General features: G+C 38.9%; 1 pseudogene; it reads left to right on the top strand.

The window, feature by feature from the left end:
- Window positions 1-1,296: 1,296 nt before the first annotated feature.
- On the top strand, window positions 1,297-2,090 carry LOC116250395 (cysteine proteinase COT44-like; annotated as a pseudogene).
- Window positions 2,091-7,913: the final 5,823 nt, after the last annotated feature.

The following is a 7,913-nucleotide window of genomic DNA, read 5'->3' as shown; positions in this document are numbered from 1 at the left end:
TATCGGGCACCCCAAGAGATAAAGGAAGGGTGGGATGTTAGCTTCCTTTTTGAGAAGTAAGATGAAATACTTTATTTGCTCACCCAACATTGCATGTAAGACTTTGCACTAGTCATATCAATTAAGATCCAACTTAGTTTTGAAACCAAAGTTTGAATCCAAGTTCAAATTTAGATCTAATTACAATAAGACTCGATTAATTCTAAATCCTTATCACTTGCAGCCGAAGCTTATATCATTGAATTTTGTTTTATAAGGTCTCCTCTCACCAGTTACACTCATTCCTGCACATAGGTATGCAATGACTAAAATGTCTTTATTAAAGTGAAAATGGAAGATTTTTTAAAGGATAAAATAAAAATTATCATGTAATGGAGCACCTCCTAAAAATTATCTTGCGATGTATAAAAAGAAACTTTTAAGAAGGATACAAAAGGATTGTAAAAAAGTGAAAATGTCTACTCTCTTATAAAAAAAAATTAGAAAATGCCTCCATCCAAACTATATTTGTTGCCTGCACACCTCCATGCACTCAACTCAATCTGAGCCTATAAAGGGATGAAGCCGGTAACTCCCCTTGGTAAGCCTATTGACATTGGCAACGTATTTAGTTCTCCATCTCTCTTTAGCTCTCAAACAACTCTTGGTCAAACAAGCAGAGGGAGTTTTAGGCAGGTCTTCTTTTTATTCTTTCATTGGGCTATATTTTATTCTTATGTGTTCCCGGATATTTTTCTAGATTTTCCTTGTAGGGTGTTGAGATCATTTCAGCCATGGCGTCCAATGCAATGGCTTTGCCGTTGATATGTCTGCTTTCTGCTGCGGTAGGCATTGCTGCTCTCCACGTGCCAACAAATAGTCACAACGGGTAGAACTTCGGTGGTCAGAGTGATCAAGAGGTGAAAAAACTATTCTAGAAGTGGATAGCACAATGGTTTGACGGAGAGAGAAAAAAGATTCAGGATATTCAAAGACAACCTGCTCTACATCGACCAGCATAATGCTGGAAGCCACTCCTATAAGTTGAGGCTCAATCGGTTCTCTGATCTCACTAACGAAGAGTATCGCACGACTTACTTACGCACCATAATGGACGAGAACAGAGAGCCGGCGCCTCCACCAAGCCGAAGCTACGAAATCCAAGAAGGAGAACAACATCCTAACTGGATAGACTGGAGGGTCCTCGGTGCAGTTGTGCCAGTTAAGGACCAAAGGCAATGTATTAAATCTCTACTTTTTCCTTCATTTCTTTTTTCAATATTTTTTGATGATCGAACTACAGTAATGCATGGTACAATGGTTGAAATAAAATTTGATCTTCATTGCTCCTGGTGTTTGGCACTTTTAAGAAGTTGTTGGGCATTCTCAGCAATTGCAGTAGTCGAAAGCATAAACACGATCGTGATTGGTGAACTTATCTTATTGTCAGAGCAAGAACCGCTAGATTGTGATACCACCTACAGTCAGGGCTGCAATGGTGGCTACAAGGATTGTCTTCCAATTGATTATCGATAATGGAGATATAAACACTCAACAAGATTACTCTTACATGGTTGTTGATGGCGTCTGCAACATTACAAATGTAACAATTTCTGTTTGTCATACCTTCATTCTTCTTTGATGTTTGATTAAGACTTACGAGAGGACAACTTATTTTAATGTAGAAAAATACTCGGGTCGTTACAATTGACAGTATGAATATGCACCACGATATGATGAGAAAGCGATAAAGAAGTCTGTTGCCCACAAGCCTTTGAGTGTTTCGATTGAAGGATCAGGATGGGATTTCCAGCTCTATCAATCTTTGAGTTTGTTTCCATTGCTGTTCGATTTTCTAGACATTTCTTTGAAGGTCATATTGCCATTGATTTCAATAATCTTTCTTTGGTAGGGCATTTTCACTAAAAAATGTCGAACAAACTGATCTTGATCATGTAGTTGCAATTGTTGGGTATGGAATCGAGAATGATATGGATTATTGGATTGTAAAAAACTCATGGGAAGATAAATGGGGTGAGGGTGGATACATAAGAATGCAAAGGAATATCGCTAGAACTTGAATGTGTGGTATTGCCATTTGGTCTTCATAGCCCATCAAAATTGGACCCAACCCCCTGAAGCCTATGCCAACGATTTTTTGTGATGAATATAATTCATGTCCTATGAGCTCCACCTACTACTGCGTCTATGAAGAAGAAGGCAATTGCTATCAATGGGGATGCTGCCCTTACGACTATCCCATTTGCAATGTTGATGTAGGCATCTATCAAAAGGAAATAAACTGATGGTGCCATTTCTAATTCTTCTTATTCTTTATCTTACATTAATCATTTGTTGTGTTCATGATTCTAAGTTCAATCTTATCATTTTTATAATGCATTTGCCACAGAGCACGAGCACTCCATTTGGAGTAAAGACACTGAACCGGACACCAGCCAAGCAAGTAAAGGTCTTTGATGCACCTCGACACAGTAGCAGTTTCACCGATGCTTGATGATGATGTTGAAGACGTGGCACACCTGCTCGCTGGGAGGTGGATGAATCTGCAACATTTTGGGTTGAGGATTGGGGTAAAAGGATTGTAAAATTCTTGATCGATCCAAAAAGATTCACATTTAGTTAGGAGGACAATGAGGAGCATGGTGGCGCACGAGGCAATTCAGCATGGCGCACTATGTTAAGGAATCTGATGTCCTTTTGGATTATAGATCTTGTTCTTCATACTCAACTTTGAAAAGGAGAATACTTTATTCGATCGATTTGGTCTATGGAAAGAATTGCAGGATTTTCTCCTTTGTTCTGGTAAATGATAGAAAGAGCTGAAGGCATGGATGAGTTTCTCTATTAGGCCTGACCCTGGCCGTCATTTAAGCGGCATGGCTAGTGCATTGCTACAGCCTGTCTGGTGAGGAGAGGGAGACAAAATTTAGTAGCTATTGTTCGAAATAAGGCCTGGAAACTGTATATTTGTAGGAGTGTACCATTTTCACATAGTGATAATGTCATTTTGATTGAAGGATCAGGCTGGGATCTTCTACTTTTGCGGAAGATGACAATGAATTAAACAACACTCATTAAAGAATAGGGTTTAAATTGATGAACATAGAATGCCTTAAAATACCAACCAAAATCTATTCTTCTTACATTATATGGTCAATGTCATGACACAAGTCACAAGACCGCTTCTACTGTTGCTTTGAACCTGAAACTTGTCATATGTGCATTACAGGGCACTCAATACCAATACTGACAAGACTAATTAATTAGACTCAGCTTCTTTACTAAAAGTGACTTATCAAGGTCTCATTCGTGACAATATCATTAAAAACCCAACATGTACATCCCTACAACAATTGAATCCATGCAGATAAGTATGTTGTTTCGGATTAATATCAAATTAACGTCATGAAGATTGGAAGTTAAACTCAGGACTGCATACTATATTGGGTTAGGTTATAACTCCCAGTCTTTTTGGGGGTTGATAGGAACAGCTACCAACCAAGTTGAAGCGTTTTAACTTCATATTAGGTTTCATATTAGGTTTAAAATGGAAGAACATTAAAGCGTTTTATTAGGTGCCCATTTTCTTCTTGTTGCATTGGTGCCAATAGTTGCTGCCATTATGGATGTAAGACAACTCTCTGGGGAAGCTAGGGTTGGGATGGGCTACCAGCTTCTTATGGCCATTTTATAAATAATTAAAAAATGAGGCAGGCAGGCCATAGAATGCGAACAACATTCTACATTTTATTTGTTTATTTTAAAAACAATTAAATGTTTAAATATTTTTAGCTGATTCAAGAACGTTTCAACTGAATCGGTGAATCGGCCAATTCACCAAATTGACAGCTCCTCTAATTGGTTTCACGAACTGGCTTTTATACACAAGCACTTGTAAGAATAACTTTTACAAAAACTAGAAGTTATCTAACCAATAAAGCATGCCTCATAAGAAAAGGCCAGGAGTCCAATACAAGAGGTACATCACTTTAGCCACAATTCCACGTCTAAAAGTTGAGGCACATGAGACTAGAGGTACGTTTCAACATGAAATAAGGATGAGGCAACTGGTTAGGAGTCACAATCTTCATCACGCCAGCTGGGAAAAGTTAATCTCGCCTTTGGTTAACTCATTCATGAGGGCCGTTTGATCTATCATGATAGGCCGTCGACAGAAAAACTAGGAGATAAAGGTGTGAACTTATACATAAATGTTTGTCGCTTTTTTCTCTTTGATTTTCTTTCAACCATCGTCACGATGGATCAAACGACCCTGATGAGTGAACTGTATGAACTCTGTATAGTCAAATTTATGATTCAATTTTTACACACACACAAACACACACGGAGTGGTAAGTAGATGCATATTTGGCTCTGTCGGTTCAAACATTGCGGACGATGCACCGCGTCATCTTAGAGACACATCTTTTACTTCTTTCATCTGTTTTGTTTGTGGGGAACCACCTAATGTTGCTTCCCCTCCTTCACCAAAGCGACATCTTGGCCTTCCAAAGTCCACCTTTTTGATACAACACCAACCAGGCCATAAAAAGAGAAACCAAAATTCAAGTAGTACAAACCCCTTCTTTCTGCTCTTGTTCAGGTTCATGGCTGCATAAACCACTTTTGCGCTTGCAAGGGTACCACAATAAGTTCACCGAAGCCGATCGATGGCAGAAGCAGACGATGGAACCAACCGGTTTGAAAGTAATTAAATGAACTCCAAAGGTTAGATTCCTCAGTTTTTATACCAGGCGGTTATAGGAAAACAAGAATTTTAAAAAGCTAGAGGCTGCAGGATAGATGTTTGTGTTATTAAAGCAAATAAAAAGAAGGCAAAAACCAAAATTAAAGCAAAAATTAAGTTTGTAAAAAACAAAATTTTAAAATACAACCATACCCCTGATGCTTAGAGTATTGATGGCTGTTACTTTTGATTTTGATCTACTATGACCTGATATTCTAAAAGTAAAAGATTCGTATTTAAGATCGGAACTGTAAAAGAATGAAATGAAGATATCCAAGTATGAACCTCAGTCTGACTCTGATCATACATATCTTTCACTAACTTCAGATTATGATAATCTTTCTGTGTGCGTTAGATCAGCGAACAATGAAATCTACCAAATTCATTTTTGAAAACGAAAATCACACCGTTGTTGAGCCAGTATATATCTGAAGCTAATTTTAGCTCGTTTCTTAAAAACTGAAAAGTAGTTGAAAAAACTTTAGAATTGACCTGCTTGCAAAATCACATCTGAGTAGTTAATCTTCATTATTTATAGAATATAGAAAGAGAAAACCAGCGTCCCCGGATCTAAGGTTGGGATTATGTCGGTGTTTAACGAGGAGACAATTTATCTCTATCTTGGTACGACGCTCCATCCAAGACAATTTATCTTTACCTTGATTCGACGCCATCCTGTAATTGAAACTAAATTCCTCTGGTGGTTTCTAATAAAAGAGAAAAAAACGAGAATTCAACGCTGCAACAGTCACCACACATCTTGATATGACCAGTCTTTCGTGTCATATTGCCATGGTAGGCCACCATATGGTGGCGGACTAAACGAGGGCGCGGACGCACGTCTCGATGACCTCGACCGGCCATCCCTCTGCATGTACGACTTCCGTCGTCCTGTCCTTTTCACGATTCCGTCCCCTGCGGACGTGATTTCCTGTCAAGGAAGAGGCTGATCACTGGAGCCGCCGGGAAAGCGATCGGCGGCAGGCCGCTTTGCGATTGCCTTTCCCTTTCGTTTTGGCTCCCGGTTACGTCGTCATGAAAGAAGGAACCGAGTGATCTAAGATCGACTGCCAAAACACAAGCCGCTGGCGTTTGCAGAAGGAAGGAACACCTCACATGGGGTTCCATCTCAATGCCCATGCATCTTCCACACTTGGCTCTTCTCCTCTCAATGGAAATCCCTCCGTCCTACTCACGCCAATGACCAGAGCGGAGATTACTGTACATGCATGCACCTCCCCCAAGTGGTCCTGATACGGCCTCCATTGAACGTGAAGTAGGATCCTTTCAACTGTTTGCACGCGCAGTTGGGAGGAGCTTTCAGGCTCATGATCTGGTCAGTTGGGAAGAGGTCATTGATTGGAGCGGCAGAGGGCGAACCAGAAAATTTACGTACGTAGGGGAGCCATCTCTGGCGTGCTACCATTAAGATGTGACGATCAGATGGCACAGCCGTTGGGAGTTAGAAGGTGGGGAGTCTCCTTAACTGGGGTGCTGATGCCTGCCCGATCCGTCTCGAGCCTCACAAGGCCATGCTCAAGATATAAATCCTTTTACTATCTATAGCTGCACCCAATTACACCCGCCGGATACACATGATTAAACACATGTTGTCAAAGGCTGGAACAAATCTTTATATATATATAAGTAAACTCGACAACTTCACATTTAAATGGGTAATGGGTAGTAGGGGACATCAAATCTGAGGACATTCTGAACTGCTAGATTTCCTCCTTCCTTTCCATTATCTCTCTTCCCCTCTTCCTTGTTCTCACCGCCTGTGACGCCTCCTGCCGTCCGTGGGTCCGTCAACAACGGCAGGGGAGCCACCAGTGCTCACCTCTCCTTGACCTTGGATATGCCGCCCATGGAGGTGGGAGAGAGAAGCAACATATAAAAAATTTAAAAAATCAATCAAATCGACAGTACTGGTTTGATGTATTATTTTGACAGTAGAGTTTTTATTGAAAGGCTTATATATATATAGATTAGTAAGTGAAATAGTTTGAAGTTTAAAGTGTTTCCCAAGTCATAAAAGAATAATGGCTTTTGTATCACTAAAAAAAAGAAATCATCATTTTTCGCAAAATTTACTTGAAAGTAGTGATAAAGGTAATATTAGTATATCCAAATTAAGTTATGCACATTATTTAGTGTTTAATTCGTGGTATCTGGCGAACCCGTTGTCCATGCACTAAAATACATCTCTTTTCTTTCTAATGTTTATTTAATGGAAACTGCATTTAGTTTCAAATCTAGAAAGTCATATCCTTATATGCCTTTAAGATTTTAAATTGCTTTTAAGTCTTGTGGACTTACAATATATCCTTCAACTCAATTATCAAGCTTGCGAAACATGTCAAGAACTACGAAAATTGAACCTCGGACCCCTTGGGAGAACTTATTGTATATCATTCAATTTGAAATTGAATTATTGAGTTTGCCACTGCTCATAACCTAGAAAAGTAACAACCCACTTGGATCCTTTGATGTGAATTTTTTGCCACATAGCTGTACTATGCCCCTTGAAGCATGTCAGATTCATGTCCTTGCTAAAGTTTATGAACAAAGAATATGTACCGTTGACATGTGAAAGAAAAAAAATTATTAAAATTCTTTTGGAAAATTTTAGGCCCTTAATTCTTGAAATTTTATGAGCATTTCTATACTAATTTTAGTGAATCAATCTTCTTATCAAACTAAAAATATGAATCACCGTTCGTATGCTTAATTAGTACATACTGATCAAGAGGCATCCGTATAAACGAGTTTCATTTAATTAACAAGTTTCTCGTTATTAGTTTAATTTCACGACAATATATGATTGGAAGACTAGTCAGAGCCCCATAAACCAAATTGCGACCCTCGGTACAGTAAATGGTACATTTTGTTAGCTAGATTCATTAAGTTTCTTTGGATCTAAATTATCGTAGGAGCCTTGTCTTCAAAACTTACACCGTTGTGAATAAGATCATAAATTCAGCAAGTTGAACGGCCGTCTGAGTTAAATACATGCATCTGGTTTGATACATTATGCATCAAACTTACACCGTTGGTATATAGAGAGAGTTGATACCTGACTTATCTAAATGGTATATATTAAGTTTCCCTCTCATAAACATGTTCTTAGTTGCAGACAATAATTAATTGGCCAGCTTCAGGTTTG

Source organism: Nymphaea colorata, chromosome 3 (genome assembly GCF_008831285.2).
Source record: "Nymphaea colorata isolate Beijing-Zhang1983 chromosome 3, ASM883128v2, whole genome shotgun sequence".
In the NCBI taxonomy this organism is placed as follows: Eukaryota; Viridiplantae; Streptophyta; class Magnoliopsida; order Nymphaeales; family Nymphaeaceae; genus Nymphaea; species Nymphaea colorata.
This window is presented reverse-complemented; position numbering and strand designations above follow the sequence as displayed.